The sequence below is a fragment of the Ixodes scapularis genome, unplaced genomic scaffold, assembly GCF_016920785.2.
Source record: "Ixodes scapularis isolate PalLabHiFi unplaced genomic scaffold, ASM1692078v2 PGA_scaffold0__279_contigs__length_252992795, whole genome shotgun sequence".
Classification (NCBI taxonomy): Eukaryota; Metazoa; Arthropoda; class Arachnida; order Ixodida; family Ixodidae; genus Ixodes; species Ixodes scapularis.
Window position 1 is genome coordinate 180792750 of NW_024609835.1, and position 18967 is coordinate 180811716.

The window sequence follows — 18967 nt, forward strand, 5'->3', positions numbered from 1 at the left end:
TTCTTCTTTTGGTGCTGAACATGTCAAGCCTCGGTTGAGACGTTGGTGAATAAAAAAACGTTTCCAGTATATAAACTTAGTATAAAAGTATTGGAAAAAGAGTACACTAATAAAAACAATTTATTAGAACGTCGATTAAAACAAGGAAAGGTAAACGTACGTTTACCATGCGTACCTTTTTTGATGCCATTCAAAAACGCACGGAGCACGAATCGACTGCAGTTTACTCCGGTGTTCTCCAGATAGGCCCCTTTCAAAAAATCTGGCAACAGCGAAAATCCGCTGAACGAGTCCAACAACATTGGGCGGCCGGCGCCATTGGGAAGGACTTCGTTGCGGCCGGCATAGTTGTTTTGACTGTAGCGTTCTTGTTTCGTCGATCCCTTCGCCTCTGTATGGCTGCAGGTAGCGTTTCCCCGATCACGGGTTGGGTAAACGACCTTTCCCAGCTACCAGCCGTTAAAGATGATGAGGTAGATCGCTTCTTCAAGAAGCCGATCGGACTCGGAACGACAATTCAACAGAAGTTACAACTTCCTCGTTGAGGGGTTCGTGGTCGCCGCATCTATAAAGGCCAACTACGCAAGAAAAAGGTGATTACTAAGGTCTTTGTAGTTACGACATCAAACATGTGTTGGTATGCATCAGAAAATGATAGGAACGGGTTATAATTTACGGGCTGTAGTTAGAAGTCGCCAGTACTCTCCGGATGTGCGACGAAACAGGCGCAGGGGTCCCGCTTCGCTGTCGCTCGGACAGTCGCGCGATGAAGCACACCGCATAAAAGCGACGAGCGAGCAACCAAGGCGATGAGCGTCGTTTTCTAGAAATCCCAAACCAAGCGACGCGACAAGCGACAGTGAAACATTTTCGTCGCTCGTAGCCGACTTTCGTCGCTTGTGCCGTCGCTCGTCAAATCGCGTTTTTTACTTGGAATGAAGACTTAAAATTTCAATGCGCAAATTAACCAGTAAAGGACGTATTCGACGCAAGTTCCTACTTTATACGTCGAGTCCCTTTTTCTTGAGGGGGATTTTAGAGTTGAAATGTAGAGCAGCAAATTTTGCAGTGAAGCAGAAGTTGCAAGCGGGTGCATGTTGCTTTGCATAAAGCACGCGCTGCACAGATGTCTGTGCTACAGGCAGGTTAAAGCGTCAGGTGTATGGCTTCATGCGTACCTAACATATAATTTACACGCGCAAGTTTGAAGCACCGCGAGCTCGTGCATACCTGAAGCTAGGCGCACGCGAAGCTGTCACGTCCACAAGCGATACCACGAGCAACATTATATTTGTATTTGACGCTTTGATTTCTTCAAAATAGCTGAAACTTGAAAACTCTACCTCCAAACGCAACAAAGTGCGATTAAAAACACCTGACTCAAACACCCAAGGAGCGTAGCGTGGGAACGGTTCGTGTTCCGTTTTTGCACTTCAGCAGGGAAACGTTTGCGCGGCTACGCCGCCGTCAACCGATAACGAGTACATTTACGAATACGTACACATCGCGACACTGTTAGCGCGAACACGACATCGGCACCTTTTCGCATTTTCTTAGGAAAGAGTATTAGTGGGCACAAAATTTAACCCTTATATTAGAGCCCTAAATGAGCTCTTTCTAAAACAATGATATCTTTGATGGCAGCCTTCCGGTTCAAAGAGAAAAACACAGAAAACTGGCGATCGCTTGTCCGCGCTAACAGTGTCGCGCTCTGTACCTTAATGCCAGACTTGTCCAGACACCCACTCTGCTAACAGAGGGGTACGCAGCAGTACGTTGGCATCGTGGGCAGGAATTGACTAGCGTATACGGCCAACGCAGCGTATGCAGCGGCGCGCACTATCCTGCAGCATGGCGGCTGCCACTAGTTGCTGTTGCGTACGACAGGTGGCGCTTTTTTCTCCGATGGGTCTATAGACCTTTGCTGATGCCACAGCTAGGCAGCGAAGGGCAGATGTACTGTGACCCGCGCTCACGAGTTTCCCTCTCTCCTGAAGCCCAGAATATCAAGTCTACGTTAGACACCAATACGTTTTGTGTGGGAAAATATCTGCTTGAGATAAGATGCGTCCTGCTGGGGTAAAAATAGGAAAAAGAAGAACGCTCACTCACAAAAAGTGTGACTGAGATGCAAATAACCTTGCTGGAATTCACAAATAAAGTGGGCCAACCCTAGAACTTGAACTACAAAAAAATATAAGTAGCTTTTAAAACAGGGTCAAATAAGGTGCAAGAAACAGAAAAAAAATCCTGGTTTCGAAGAGATGATAAGTGTGAAGCAAGGAACAAGGATGCTTGTGACAATAACACCTTCACACATTATCACATCTCTTTTAGCGGATTTTAGGGTAGACGTAGCGTTGTCTCGTGTCGTGTTATTATAAAAACGGTCCTAGTCACTATAACCGAGAAGGACATTGTTAGTTATTGTCTCTGCACTTACCTCCTCGAGAGTCGAGATTCTCGAAGAGGCACACAATCACGGTGTATAAAAGACGTTCGATGAAACGGCCGTCAGCGATTCGATGAAACGGCTTTCGATGAAACGGCGTTCGATGAAACGTCCATTTTTTCGATGAAACGGTGTTCGACGAAACGGCGTTCGATGAAATGTCCGGGAACCCGAAGTATCATCACAAAAGTTCGAAAACCTGAAGTTTGTTTAGAGTTCGAATACCACGTATAACTCACTTACGAAGTGAAAGTTTAAAAAGAAAACACTGAAACCGCCATGACAACAGTGCGAAATCCAAAGACGAAAAACAATCAAAAACGACGCAGCTTATGACTTGCAGCAGACGCTACAGGGTCATTCCATGCCAAAGGAGAAGGCAATTTTCGTCATATTTTGGATATGCTTGAAAAAAATAATATGAATAAAGACACATTTGAAAGTAAGGATGGCTAAGTTTGAGGCCTGAATTATGTTTATTTTTGCTGACGTCATGCTCCAAGGTGCAGGGAATTTGAGAAAACCTCCTGTATTTCAAAAAATTGCTGAAAAAAAGCTATTCTTAACACATAATTTTACGTTTGCATGCAATCAAGCATAAATATATTCTATCTTACCTTGAAAGGAAAACACCTTACGCCGCCATTTTGGGTCCAGACAGGCACTCCAAACCGAAGCAAATTTTTAAGATTTCTTGATTTTTTTTATACAACTTGAAATTAAAATTTGACTAGGAAACTTTTTCTACTTATTTTTATAAACCTTATACTCGACTAGGTTGCATTAAAACAGTAAAAAATTATTCGGACAGTTTTTAATTAAATGGTGAATATGGCACTTTCTTCAAAAACTCTCTTTAGAGTGTAAAAAAAGCCATGTGGGCAACGGTGCTCGCATTTTCTGATATAGCCGAAAGGTTAACCAACCCCCTCTGTTCAACATATAAAAAAATTAGAAAAGTACTTTTTGATATTTTGGAGAAATTATTTTTTAAATATGAAGCAGAACAACATCGCCTCCAGGTGTCCACGTTGTCGGCAACGCACGCCGTCGTCTGGTACGGTCGAGTGAAACACTGCACGGGGTACTTACTTTCGTTAATTATATTTGTATAGCTAAAGCTGAGGATCTTGACATTATGACATGTCTATTTATAGTGACTAGAGAGTGCGTATTTTTTTGCTCTAAACTATATGTCCGGGTGCGCTTGCAAGTTGAATAGCGACAACTCGAAATATTGTTTGGGATACTTTTTACCAAAGCTGAAACAAAGCACATTTGCAGCTCACCGGCGTTTTTGTTTCTTATGTAGATAAATATAAAATATAGTAAAGAAATACTATATCACATTTAGAATATCAATGTTTCATTAGCTTTCAGTTCATGTCATAGTCTAGAACACTGCGCATGTCTGGAACGTCACGGGTGTGAACCGTCTGCTGCGATGTCCTAAATTCGCATGGAAAACTCTTCCTGCACGATGGACGTGGGTGTTATTTTAGCCACCACGTAATAATATTCTTTTGGCACGCTAATTTGAAGGCTTTAATTCAACTTTACATGTTCTCGGGTGACTGGAGACAAAGCCGTCATCTACTAACTGAGTTTGTGGACGCAGACGGTTCATCAAAATTGGTTAGCAGACGGCGCGTCTTCACTTCTTGGTCATACTGCGTTTGCTTGCAGTGATGTGATTGATGCGCCAATTGCGCCAAACTGCGCCAAGGGGCTAACCCTGCTACATCCTGCTACATTTTACCAAAATATAGGTAATCTGCGCCAAGCCTGCGCAAAAGGAGCAATTTCGGTCGCCTTTCGAAACCGAAACTAAACTGAGAACGGTAATTGCATGTGCATGAGCGAGGTGGCGCAAGCGGCCGCCCGACACAAAGTATCCTGCATCAATCGTCCATCCGGTCTTGCATGCTTTTTTTCCCCGCCGCCCTAACCTCCTTGCCGCCGTCTCGCGTTTCGCGCCCTCGTGCCCAACGTTGCTCGTGCCCTCGTCCCTCGTCGTCTCGAAAATCTCGTCTCGCGTCTTTTTCAAATTGTTTTCAACGACAGACGCGGGCGTCTGCGGCCGCCCCGACGCTAGTGTGCCGTTTGGCAGCCATGCCGTCATGCTGTGAAACAAAACCACGTTTTTGGGGACCACAGTCACCGTGGTCGCGCGACGTCGGGTGTTGCCGTCCCTACGTCGCTGCAGATATGGCGCTTTCTGAACTTGTTCATCGACATTTCTGTCTTTGTTTAAATCATACACTACTACAAAAATCCCTCTAGGGCAACTCCACTCAAAAAGTCGACCCTATCGTAATGGCTGATATCGCTTTAGGAGGTCAAAATACGGTCATACCCAAAATATCACGTCAAACCGACGCCGCGTTACCGATTCAAACCAATATTAAAAATATTCTCCCGGCTCGGTTAGCGGCCCGAAAGCGGGTGAGCAACGCTGGCACCGGGTGAGCTAGTCAAGCAACACTGGGCAATGACGTAGGTCTAGTCCTACGCTCTTGTACGGACGCCGCGAACGCTTCGTTTCCCGTGGCATTCTGCTATTCTGCTGACGGCACGAGGTGTTTACCACATCATCCTGTGTTCTCCTATTTTTATTAGCGTCCAGGCATTGCTTCCGTGACAGAGCGGTAGAGAGCGAAGCGGCGCTGCTCGCTCATGCCCGCGTCGTGGAGCCGGAGAGACTCGCCGGACTCACGTTGGGTCTTGTCGAGCACGACGTGTAGTGCTGTGGGTTGCACCAACAACCCGGTGCGTAACCCGGAGCTGCCGTGCCACAAGTTCCCAAGAGACTGGAAGAGGCACAAGGTGTGGGTCGGTGCCGTTCGCCGGATAGACTTCGGAAGACCATTGACTCCGAGCTCCAACGCGAAGCTCTGCTCCCAGCGCTTTACGTCAGACACCTACACACGGGATCTGCGGCTGTTGACCGTTGCGGGTTTTTCCATGAAACACGCGTCTTTGAAGAACGATGCGGTGCCGTCGCTGGTTCGCGTACCGTCCGCCGGCTGCTCCAGCACGATCGGCCGGACGCAGCAGGTCGCGGCTGATCTAACTAGCGTGCACATAAAGGCACCTTGGCTTTAACAACTTAAACCGCTTGTGGATACATCTGTCCATCTATCTTCCATTATTTCGTGTTCTCTCGGTCCGCGAGCAAGAAAGAAATAGTCACGCTGCGCCGGCACCGACCGCGTCATATTTATAGCAGTCGGATTCGCTTTTCGGCCGGCAAATTTATAAATACACACTAAAACTTACTACATTTGGTGCATATTAACAAAGTGAAGCGGTAAAAAAAGAAAACGTGTATCTAACCTTCTGTTTTAAAACTCCACGTGCGACTGAGCCGACATTGTCGACGCGTCGACTCAGAAGCGCGAGACCATAACTAGGTCATGCCGATGACGCGCCACTAGTATCAGTGTTGCCAAGCTGCTTCAGCCGGTAGTTTCGGTTTCGCCGTGCCGCCGGAACGATACTTGGATTCGCGATATCTACAAAACTATACACACTACCGAAAAACAAATTTTATATCGTGATTCAGGGTCACCGGCTTCGACTAAACAGATCATAAACCAAATATTGTAAAAATGGAGTGGAGTTGCCCTTTAACTCAAAGGCTGCTTGTCGAAATATTGATTACCTAGGTTTCTCTCGGTGGACTTTCTTTCGTGAGGGAGCCCGGTACGTGAAAAATCTGCCGCGAAAGAAAGTTGGTCAAGAGAAGTGAGTTAAAGCAAAGAAGGCAATGTCTGCGAACCCGCACATTGCGCTTGCTTGTCTCGAGTTTGGTCGTTGCGCAAAGCGCTCCAAGAACGTTTTGACCCTGGCTCGCGATGTCATGCATCGATGTGCTCAGGTTCTTTTTTCCGTGTGTTTAGCTTGGACATCGCCTGCCGGCCTGGCAAGCACAGGCCGCTTCGTTGCTTTTTTTATGCTGGACAGTTACATTTTGCACACTATTTTGGGAACCAGTTGGCGACGGAGGGGAGTGGCATTGTTTCGGTTTCGATTGAACAGCCGTTGTCTCCGCTCGTGCAACGACACATGTGCCACTGCAAGCCTGCTGAACTTGCCCTCACGTGCATGTGGACATGACTGCATGACAGAGGCGCCAGCCGGGACGCTTGCAATTCATTGTTTTGTGTTTGCTTACTTTTGACGAAAATCTGGCACGTCGGGATCCAGTAAAACGGTGGCTAGCGTTCTTTTCGGAATTGCTCGGCAACGCCTATAACACTGTACACTTGTGGGATGTGTCAGCAGTAAAACACAAATAATGAGTTCTGTCACAACACACCACAAAGTGTCCTTCGTTTGTCCAGCAATTAAACATAAATTTAAATTTTTCTAAGAATATCTGCTCCAAAAGCCACTTTCTTTGCTCCGAAACACTGTTTGAGGCGCTCCAAAAGCCACTTTTGCTGCTCCAAAACAATGTTCCGGCTGCTCCAAAGGTCACTTTTGCTGCTCCAAAACACTGTTTTGGCTGCTCCAGAAGGTGCTCCAAAATGGCTTAGGCCAATCACATCACTGTGCTTGTAAAAAATGAAATAGTGAACGCTGGAGATCGTCAACGATGCCGAGCGATAACGGTGATTTTCCTCCTTTTCAACGAAAAGGTATTGGGGTGCAAATACACAGTGCAACTGAAATACAGAGAGTGAAACATTGAAAGAAGCAGAGCATTAAGAGTGGATATTCAGGCCAACGGCCATTCCAAGGTTATAACACAACAAAAGCATGTTGCGTGTTTACCACTTGTAAAATATATGTCTCCCCTATATGAAAAAAAGTTCTGTGTTGTGCTCCTATCGAAAACCCCAAAATATGAGTATTCGCCTGCCCTTTCTGGTATATTGATATGTTATCTGAGTGACATCTGTACATACTATTTCTGGACTATATATTACATTCATGTACATAAGAAAAAAAGAAATGTCGATGAACTACAAATGAGCTTTGCTTCGGCTTTGATAAAAAGTATCCCAAACAGTATTCGAGTTGTCGCTATTCAACTTGCAAGCGCACCGGAACATATTGTTTAGACAAAAAAAAAAAAAATCCCCTTTCTAGTCACTATAAATAGACATGTCATAATGTCAAGATCCTCAGCTTTAGCTATACAAATATAATTTACAAAATTAAGTACCCCGTGCAGTGTTTCGCTCGACCGTACCAGACGACGGCGTGCGTTTCCGACGACGGGGACACCTGGAAACGATGTTGTTCTGCCTCATATTTAAAAAAATAATTTCTCCAAAATATCAAAAAGTACTTTTCTAATTTTTTTATATGTTGAACAGAGGGGGTTGGTTAACCTTTCGGCTATTTCAGAAAATGCGAGCACCGTTGCCCACATGGCTTTTTTTTACCCTCTAAATGGCAGTTATTGAAGAAAGTGTCATATTCACCATTTAATTAAGAACTGTCCGAATACTTTTTTACTGTTGTAATGCAACCTAGTCGAGTATAAGGTCTATAAAAATAAGTAGAAAAAGTTTCCTGGTCAAATTTTAATTTCAAGCTGTATAAAAAAAAATCAAGAAATCTTAAAAATTTGCTTCGGTTTGGAGTGCCTGTCTGGACCCAAAATGGCGGCGTAAGGTGTTTTCCTTTCAAGGTACGATAGAATATATTTATGCTTGATTGCATGCAAACGTAAAATTATGTATTAAGAATAGCTTTTTTTCAGCAATTTTTTGAAATACAGGAGGTTTTCTCAAATTCCCTGCACCTTGGAGCATGACGTCAGCAAAAATAAACATAATTCAGGCCTCAAACTTAGCCATCCTTACTTTCAAATGTGTCTTTATTCATATTATTTTTTTCAAGCATATCCAAAATATGACGAAAATTGCCGTCTCCTTTGGCATGGAATGACCCTACAGACATGTTGTGTACAAAGTCCTGTCATAATTTCAGTATTAAATTGGCATTCTAAATCCTAATTAGCTAACCGCCCAACCTGGGCCTTCGAGCTGACCAGCTCGGCGTAGGACCTAACCGCGTCTTGGCGTCACACTCAATCTGTGCTAGGCTGGCCTCAGCAGGGTCGTACTCAACCTCTGAGCATTTAGTGCTTCCGGTTTGTTTTTGTGTCCGCACTTGCTTCTGCATCTTCTGGACCACGCGTCTCTGACTCCTGCTTATCTGGCGTGCGTCCTGTCTCAGCCCCGTGATTTCTGTTCGGCGACGAAGCTTGCGCACCTTGAAGCACTCTCTCCGCCCTCCTCTGATCTGCACTGCGTAAGACATTTGACTCTGTGGTCCTCCCGCAGGAACAATGCTGCGTTTTGTTCGACGAGATTCAGTCATACATTTCTTGATTTCGGACTTTTCGCCGCTATCTCGTTGTCGGGATTCCGAAGCATCACCGGCTAGAAGCCCCACCCACAATGCATTGGTTGCGTCCTGCACGCTCGGCATCTCAGTTCTCGCCATTTCTGGGGTGCAGCTTAAACCTCCGTAAGGTTTCAAAGCCTCCCCGAGTAATCTCATTTCCCTGGCAGGCGCCTCTGTGTCTGCACTCAGGGAACGGGTGAGTGTTATCGAATCACCCTCAGGTTTCTCATCCGCGTTTCGCTCTTCAACTGATGCGCACATTGCATCTTGAGCTGAGGTCACTATGGCTTCCAAAAGCCCGATCATCTCTTTCAGGCTACGAGATTCTGCCTGAAGACACGACAGTCGTGCGGCCGTCTCTCTTTTACATTTCTCCATTTCTAAGGAATCTCCGTGACCTCCAATTTTCGTCTCTTGCCATAGCATTTCCCATTCTTCACATTCCAGTTCCCACTCTTGCTTTACGAACGAAAGGTGACCTTCTAGCCACTTCTTCAGTGACACCTCGTCCATTTCCAAGGACTGCCTGAGTTTCGTTACCCTATTGAGTGTGTCATCTTTCCTCATCCATGCTCTTTCGTCGTCCACACATTTCTTCAACTCTGGCCCAGCATAGCCCAGTTCCTTTTCGACAGCCGTTAATCTCTCTACCTCCATGACCCTGGATGCCCTTCGCCTTCCGACGCTCCTCTACCTCTCAGAAGAACAAGACGTCAGAATGGGCCAACATCCTGGCAGGCTCGCCAATTGTCATGTTCCTCCGAGGGGACGAGGGCATGTCGAAAGACGAAGCGACGCATAAGTAGACGAACACAAATTAATTTACTCACAAGCACAAAAAAGCAGAACAGAAAACAAAATTATAAGCGGAAGTGAAAGGAAAAAAAAATAGAGTGATTAAATAGCTACAGTCAATACAGACAGTCTCGGTCGCGCGCTGAAAACACTCACAGTCTCGAGCGTCGATCTGGCTTGGAACGGAACGCGGCCTTGTTCCTCGATGTTACGGGTGTGGATCCAAGCTTGCTAGGAGCTCTGGGCCTTCCAGCACCGGTTCAATGGTGTCGCTTGACCGACCAGGTACGCGGCCTGGGTTGACAGGAGTGTTGCGAGGACACCCCTTCGCGTCCGCCTTCGAGCTCGACGTCCAATGCTCCGGGCTTCTGGTGCGAGCAGCAGGCACGGCGTCGCTCCGGCTCGATGGCGGCGAGAAGACCTGGAGCGGAGCCAGGGTTCACCAGGAGCGAAGCCTGGGCTGCCGGGAGCGTTCGCGTGTCAGCTGCCGCCCTTCAGGTTCGGTCGTCGAATGTCCTGCGCGAGCTTCTCCTTTCCCTTTTGCTCGAGCTCATCCTTTCCCTTTTCGCTCGAGCTTGCCCCCTTCTTCGTCCCTCGCTTTCACCGTCACCTCAGGAACGTGACAATTACGCTCTAAAAGAAGTATGTCCTGTTTGATGCAATAACAGGCTTTATGAAAATCGATGAACAAAACAATCATGGAAAGCCGATTCTTAATATTATGAATTATTTGGTCGCGTATGGGCAAAAATGCGAGTTTAAGTTGTTCTGTCTGTGGTGTTTAAGTCTTCTGGAATTAATATTGTTTTACCTCGTAAAAAATCTCTGAAACCTCTCGTTTATTATTCACGCCTGGTAGAAATTAGGGTTCCCATCAGTTTCTATGAGATAATTCACCGACACGTAGAAGGTTGCGAATTAAGGGAACAAGCTTAAAAACCAGACAAAAATCGAAAACAAATCTTAAAATACCTTTGCACGGTTGTTGGAACGTTACATGTTGTCTTGCGACACCGGAAAGGGGTATACTTATGCAGGGGCGGATGCAGGAATTTACTGAGGAGGGTAAAGGGGGGGTCAGGTGTTGGTCAGCGTATCATATGTTCAGGAACCACCTCTCCCTCGTCTAACGCACTAAATTTTATACATGCAGAAATCAAGAGGGGGTCAGGACATCCGGACCCCCCTTTTTAATCCGCCCCTCTACTTATGCACTTAACGTCACTCACAGTTTTACGCTGCAAAAACAGCTTTGGGATATACCCGAAAGTAGATATAACCGAACCTGGCATACTATTTTCCAGATAATCATTTAAGTCAATACTCGACAGAAGCATCATTGCTGACATTACTAAGCTGTAATAAGCATAAAATTATTTTCCACGAAATATAATGCTCTTCCGTGAATAGAATTATTATAACAAGGCGCTTCGATTGAACAAAAGTTTAAGTCTTATTTTGATTTGACTTCAGGGCGAGAAATTACACATTCCCCCACAGCCTTATTTCAACGTCGTGCGTTCCTGGGGGATCGGTTCTGGGCCTTCTTTAATTTTTGCTTTGTTTAAATGATATAGTGTTGTGTTCAAAGTTCTCAGTTGCTGCTTTTGGATAATGATGTTAATTTGTTTTTAAAAATATTTGTCCTTAGTAGAATGCAACATATTACGATGTATGCTTATGTGGTGCAAACAGAATAAATTGCTGCTGAACCATACAAAAAGGAAAGTGCTTTCGTTGTGCCGACATCATGCATACTGTTTTTCACTATATTATCATCTGGATGGAATGCTAGTGCAGAGAATGACTCGTGTTAAAGATGTGGGCGTGCGTTTAGATAGTGCCTTAAAAGTTAAATAAAATCATGTTTCTTTTATGCGGGCAGTGCGATGAGATTATTGGGGGTCGTTTCACGCTTGTGTCTAAATTGAAGAAACCCTTATAGCTTGATAAATCTTTTCAACTCTTCAGTAAGGTCCCTGCTTTAATTTGTATCGGTGATATGGAAATCGCTTTCTAAAACCCACACCAAAAATATTGAACACGTTCACAAAAACAATTGTATAATTTATGGCAGGTTTTAGAACGACCTTTTAGATATGACCACGAATATCTACGGCAAAATACTCCCTTTCATTTTGGTTAAAGAGAAGAAAGGGTCGTGAATTAGTTACATAAAGTTGCAAATAGTGCCATTTCTTAGTGCATACTTTTACTTCGAACTTTCCCCACCTAGCAGCACTTGATTAAATAATTGAAATGCGATCCCCCGAGAAGATGAGTTTTGCGGGTTGTTTAAAGTGAGTTCAAAGCATTAGTGTACGCGCTGTAGTTACAGTGAGTGTAGAAAGTACAAGCAGAGTTAAAGATGCAATTCGTATTTGGTCTAAAATTTGTGTATAGCGTGTTTACTAGATGCGCTTGCTTCCAATGCGTTGTTCTACCCGATTCCGAGGCTGCAATGTTCAGCTGCCACAAAGAGATGGACAGGAAACTTGCATATCTCAAGCTAGTAGGTTGCTGTCGGTCATTGTCTGTTTTTGGGTGTCTGTGCGACAATCATTTTGAGAACCACCGCAAGCTTAATCAGACGTCGCTCTAGCTCATAGTGCTAATCACAGAATGCGAAGAGCATATTTATCTATTGACGTTATTGGGTGCGATTCAAGAAACTATATCATTAGAACTACAGCTCTTCAGAGAACACCTGCAAAACGTTACTCTTGGAATCGGCCATTGCACACGACATGCCCGATAACAGGGAGAAAGGTTAGGCACGGTGGTACTACACATACACCGCGTCTTCAAATAATACACTGATCAAGAGGACAAACTATTCAGTACCAAAAGTCGAGCGTAAGAAAGCATTACGTAAGATGGCTCGCAAACAAACTAACAAAAAATATTTCACGGACAGATGCAAAAAAAACAAACGTTTTCTTTTTTTTTTTTAAACAGCCTGGATGTGAAGAGGAAGTCATAAAACGAACTTACAACGAGCAAGAAAATTTTTGAGAGCTATATTTACGACGCGAAACAAATTTGTAGTTGTCGCCCGCGGGCGCCAGCGGAAAAGTGGCCGCTATATATCACGTGATGCTTGCGCTCTTTCGGAAGCTTCCTATGATCTCTAGAAGTTACTTATTCATCTTCGTTTGAAGTGCAACAAGAAATGAAGGTTACTAAGTAACTTTTAGAGACCAGAGGAAGCTTTCGAAAGAGCGCAAGCACCACGCGATAGACCTGTTGGGCGCCATCTATCACCGCGCAGGAGAAACGTTTTTGGTGGCCTGCCTTGCTTAATTCCGCTTCTGCCCGCTCTAAGCTATGTTGGCTGTCCGACCGCGGGCGGTAAACGCGCTCAGCGTTTGTTTTTCACTATTCAACGCGATCGACGAGTACACTTTATTTTTTTCAAATAATGTGTTGACTACGGACGACTTTGTACGTTTGTAGATTATTTTTCGAATGACTGATGACAGAGTTGAAGCTCTGTTTGACAAATGATAAAGTACAAACGGTTACATTAAACTAGGATTCACGTTATCTGCAGTACCGGTAGTAAATTCAGAAAATATTCGAAAACAAGTTACAGTTAAGGCAAGTTTTTTTTTTTTGTTTTTAATTGCGAGCTATATGTCTAACCTGCTCAAAAAGGTTTATTGACAAAGATGTATTCTCATAAATGTGAAGGCTCACCCTGAAATCGCCCGAAGAACTCCTCCAAGTACCAATCTCAAATTTTCATCAAGGGTGTAATTAAGTGGTAGATTTCACCTTGTGACATTTCAAGGCGTAGCTTCATTCCTGTGAAAAAGGAGACAAACAAGTTTGCCCGTGTCAACGGCGGACGCGTTCGAAAACCACTAATTCGTTCGTGAGCACAGCTGACTCTGGCAAGTTTGATGGTCTCGTTTTTTACCGGAAGGAAGTAACACTCTGAAATTTCACAATGTTAAATTCCCAGCTAACTTACATTTTTAATAAATATCTAAGATGTATACGTTGTGGGAGCCACTCATTTCCCTCCCCCGAGAAGGCGTAAGCCGAGGACGTTCCGGGCGAAGCCGTCTGACTTTGAGCCCAGTCGCTCCGTATCATGTCGGGGAGAATACGTCACCATACTGTCCTACTCCCTCGCACTCCTCCGCGCGTCTCCCCGGTTTCGGGGGAACAGCGACATCGCGAAGAAGGAGAGTCGTGCCTGCCCTCCGAGTGAACGGCCGTGTGGTCGAGGAGTCCTGGATTGGACTCCGGGCAGCGGGTCGAGTCGCGGCGCGAGCTCGTCCGACCGGCGATGACTCCACGCTATAGCGATTCCCCTGACTCTGACAGTCGGCGTCCCCACAACCTGTGGACGTCCGTCTGCCGAGAGCCCTGGCCCCGAACTCCTGCGACGACGGGTAGCGGCGTGAGCTCGCCCGACCGGCGATGACTTCGCTCGCCATTACCCCTTTGGCTCTCAGGTCGGCGGGCGATGCGGGCACACTGTGCCCGCGGCGGCTCTCTTGACCGCAGTGTCTTGTTGGGGACCCCTGGTACTCAATAAACGCTGTTGGATACCGGGATCATCTTTGTTAGCATGGCGTTGGCCGAACCCGGCGCGGCGACCGCCCTCGCTGGTAGCCGTCGGCCGCGCGATGGGACGGGTAGCGGATTTCCCCTTTGAGCACCGGACCGATCTCCGGACGTGAAAGGTGCGTGATCTTCCTTCCTTACGTAATTCCCACAACGTGCAGCCGCCGATTTTTGAGCGAGACTCGGTAATGGTGTTACCCCATTTCAGGCTGTAGCTGTGAGTGACTGTAGGTCCTGAATAAAAGAACACGAAATCGGCCACACCTGTCTATTTTGAGTCTTGCGCCCGTAGAGCTTTTTGCTTGATACATACATGAAGAGATCAGGTCAAGTCGATTGTTTCCTCTTTCGTATTTAACCAGAAGACCAGCAGATGCGGTCGTGGTAGTGAAACAGCTGCTCCCATTTCTCTTTCCGGGTATGCACATAGCAACAAACTGTGCAGCGTAGACACTTTGCCTCAATGCTTTATAAATATTTGGAAATTGTGGGCGATTACAATGTTTACAGCAACCAAAAAGTAGACAGGCAGTTCGCGTAGCAACGCGAGACCGTCACTTTAGTAAGCAAAAACTTGCTCCAGTCTAACGCACCATCACAGAAACGTGAACTCCGAGGCGCTCGCTCTGCGTGGCACATAAGCGAGATGACATCATATCTAATCAATCTGCCGACTTGTATTTCCACATGAATAACAAATGAAGGAACAAAATCTTGAACCCTCCTCGAAGTGGTAACTGCAAGCACGGGAGTGCTGTAAAGGCAGCCTTTAGGAGCCGTCCATATTGTTTCGCCGGATCGCCCGAATTCACAGCTGCCGCTTCGTCGGGTGCAAGCTAGTAGAAAGAAACCTAAAGAAACCTAAACCGCGACAACGCTTGCTCTCGTTGCTACAGCCGACAACGGAACAGCGTTGGGGCACGTCGGAGAACTTCGAAACGCGCGATTATCGCTGCCTCCCGCAGTCCCGAGCCGGACGCACCACGCCACCAAAAATGGCGGACTACTGTCTGCTGCTATTAAGCATGCGCCGTGGAAACTCCGGAAAAGGCCCATTGACGGCAACGGCACGCCGGAGGGTTTCCTTCCGGCGGGTGGTTATCATTTGAGTCCGTTCTCGTTTTGCCCTTCTCACTTGGCCCTTAACAAAACATTCTCAGAAAGTTCTTCTCGCTTTGATCCGTCGCACTTGGCCCTTTCCCGTTTCATCTTTCGCATTCCAACCCTCCTCATTTGGGCCGTTCTCGTTTCGCCCTTCTCACCTGGCCCTTTTCAAAACAGCCATTCTCAAAAATATCTCGCTTTGACCCGTCGCAATTGACTCTTTTCGTACTAAAATCTTTTTTGGGGGGTAATTGATATATTTTGTACGTGCGTGTGTGTGTGTACCACGCTACGGGCATACTCTCTCTCTTAAGGACTTTAGCAGTGCGTCGAGATCGTCCTGAAAAGCTGATAGCTGACAATAAAACAGACCAACTATTTATCGCAGCCAGATCATAGTCCGAAATGTCACGTTTTTTCGGGTCTCTCGACTTGGGACAATGCCACCACTTCTATAATGCAGTGGTCCTCAAATGGGGGTCTGCGAAGGCATCCTAGGGGTCCGCGAAGCCCTGTCTCATCAGTCAGGCACGGCAATATTAGTTGTCTTTCTTCACGTTGAGAAGAAACGTTCTAATTTTCGGGTGAGTACTCTCGTGTGTATGTCAATGAGATAAGTCTACTTCACACTAGCACTTAGTTATATTCATTTATTAAATCATTATCATGATAGCCTATACCTTTCTATTCCCTTCACCCCGACCGGGGTCCTCCATCATCTCCGCCTTTCTACAAGGCGTCCGCGAAACATCAATGGTTGAGAACCACTGCTGTTATGTATGCTATTTCTGTTCAAACGAAGTTTACAAAATTAATTGTTCATCACTTTTTTTCTCGTTTGCTTAGAGGAAGGGAAGCAGGCGTCATTGTACGATTCTCAGTGCGTACCTCTACACATAACATATATATGATGGTATGTTGGGGGCCCAAGCAAGGTAAGGCTCATCAACGAAACCGCGAAGGCTTAACGACGTTAGAAGCATGCCGAACTAGTGTCATTCGGTCTTAGCGCGAACGGGCGAAATGAGAATGGGTCCAGTTGCGAAAAATACATTTTGAAGTTTATGAGAAGGTCCAAACAAGTTGGACCAAATGAGAATGGGACGAAATTCGCACGGTCAAAATGCGAATGGGACTTTTTCAGATAACGGGCAAAATGAAAATGGGCCCAGTTGCGAAAAGCACGATTCGGATCTTATGAGAAGGTTCAAACGAGAAGGACCAAATGAGAATGGGACGAAACGTGCAAGGTTCAAATGCGAATGGGACGTTTTGAGATACACCCCCTTCCGGCGTGGCAACACTCTCAGCGTGTGGCGGCGGCGCAAATGTCCACCTAGCGACCAGCGGCGGCTCCCCGCACGGGTGTGAACTACAAAAACGTTTCGCGCTGTAAATATAGCTCAAAAATATTTTTTTTCTCGTTTCTAGTTCGCTTTATGACATTCTTTTTGCATCTAGGCTCCTTATTTTTCTTTCTTTTGCATGTGCCCTTCATGACTGCTTACGTGCAGGAATGCGAAAGCATTACAGTCCCTCGCACGCGCTAGGTAAGTACACGTCAGCCAGAACCGTGGAGCCGCGGTGGCGTTCGGGAAGCGTGCTGGTCTCGCACCCCGGAGGCTCGGGCTCTATTCCCACCCAGACTAAAATGTACCAAATTTTCTTTTCAAAGTCATGAATTTACTTTGTTTACGGGAACCTCCCTGAGGAATTTGACTTCAATCCGAGCATGTTTGGCGTGTTTCGACCCTTTGCGCCGCCGGCCTTTCTTAATTCCATCGCTTGGTCACACCGCCGCCGACGCCGGATTTTCGCGTAATGAAGCATATAATGCGTTCGTAACAAAAAAAAAAAAAAAAAAAGAAAGAATTACGCGGTTCAAACAGCACGAGGAGTGAACCAATACACTTGATTTTCAGCGATTCACTCCCAACCACCACGACCTCTTTTAGAAAAGCAGGACGTCACACTCTGGACGTCATTCAGAGACGCATGACGTCGTACCACGTGAGCCTGCATAGACGCTTTAGTGTCCGCTTAATAGTTTTGCTCTAGAACACACGGCTCATAAGCAAAACATTATTTGGGTAGCGTCTTGAGAAAAAAAAAAGGTTGTTTGCTTGTTTATGCAGCCGGAAGTTAGTCTGCCTCAGTGGGCGTCTGGTGTCTCGGCTGTAGATGAGCAATTTAGCCAGTGCGCTACAACTGCTAACATGGGGTCTTTAACGTGCACCACGCGGTAGTGATATACGACCGCACGCCGGTACGATGCTCATACAGATCGAAATTGACGGGCAAGGGCGGGGATCGAGCCCAGGATCCTGGGTTCTGCAGCGCGAGCTTTCGCTCCACGTGCTTTCGGCCACCGATCCCCCCTTAGTATCTTCAGACTCGCTTCTTTTTGTTTTGTTTTTGACGTGTCGGGAGGCTTTTTGAGCAGTAAATGACGCTCGTGCCCACACAACGTTCCTCAGAAACAAATTAACATAAGTTGAACACATCACTTTCCACTTGAACGGTAGGGACTGTAAGGGCTTACGGACAAAACGAGACTGCCCAGCTTGAAAGCGGTCTAGTCTCCGCAAATAAAAATTTAAAGTTTCAAAAGAAAAAAAAAATATTGTCAATACAAAAAGAAAAGGAACGCAATTTTAATTGCTGCTGAGCTTTTTTTTTATGGTATTTGGTTAAGAAAGCACGTCGTTAAAATATACTTTCATCTTTATGCATTGATAACACAGCAACAGGTGCGGTGCTGGAGTCAAGGTCATCCGCAAGTCCGCGAGTTGAACCGGTTTACTACCCCAACATCAAAAAGACACACACAAAAAAACTTTATCAAAGTAAACGAATACATTCAGGAGCGGCTTTCTTTCTTACCGTTATGTATGCAGTCGATCGGTATCGCGGCGTTCGTGCTGGACGTCGGGTTTCATGTTTATACACGCATCTTCCGTCTGCAGTGGATGGCGAGCCGCGAGTTGGTGACTCGGCAATGGCCGTCAGAAGCAAGATCGGTCACTGGGCATTCAACCTACTGCAAAAAAAAAAAAAAAAAAAAAAAAATTGAAGGACAGAGCAAGGCCGGAGAGACGGTTTAGCGAGGGCGAATTCCTTGCTTCCTTGCTAGATGGCGAGTGAATCTGTATATATATCTATATTGTCTTTTGATGTCAGGTTTCACTGTACTTTTTGAATGATTTGATAAACAATCCACCTTTCTCCAAATATGTGCGCCAGCATGTAAAGGCATCTGGGTTTGATATTGAGTTGCTAGAACACAACGCGTTCGCAAGGCTTGGCCGACCCATTGTCTGCGGTATTTGTGTTCACGCTCATAGCCTTTCCAGGATTTCTAAAGCGCCTCCCACCTCTTTCCACTTTAGCGGAGCGAACGGTGGAGTGGAGGAGACCTCCATTCCAGCGCTTTAACCTGTCGTCGACTATAGATCTTAATGATATTTAGTTCTGGCAAACGTCGGGAAAACGTCGAATTTGGAACGCGCCGGAAATCAATCCTCTCGTTCTTATGATTAATGACGAAATAAGAAGTTGCACTTACATATTGTGCAGTGCTGGTTGTCGCGTAAGAGATAATCCAATGTATAACAACTAGGGATGCCGCGAACTTTTTTCGAATCGAAGTTTCGATGATCGAATTATGCTGTT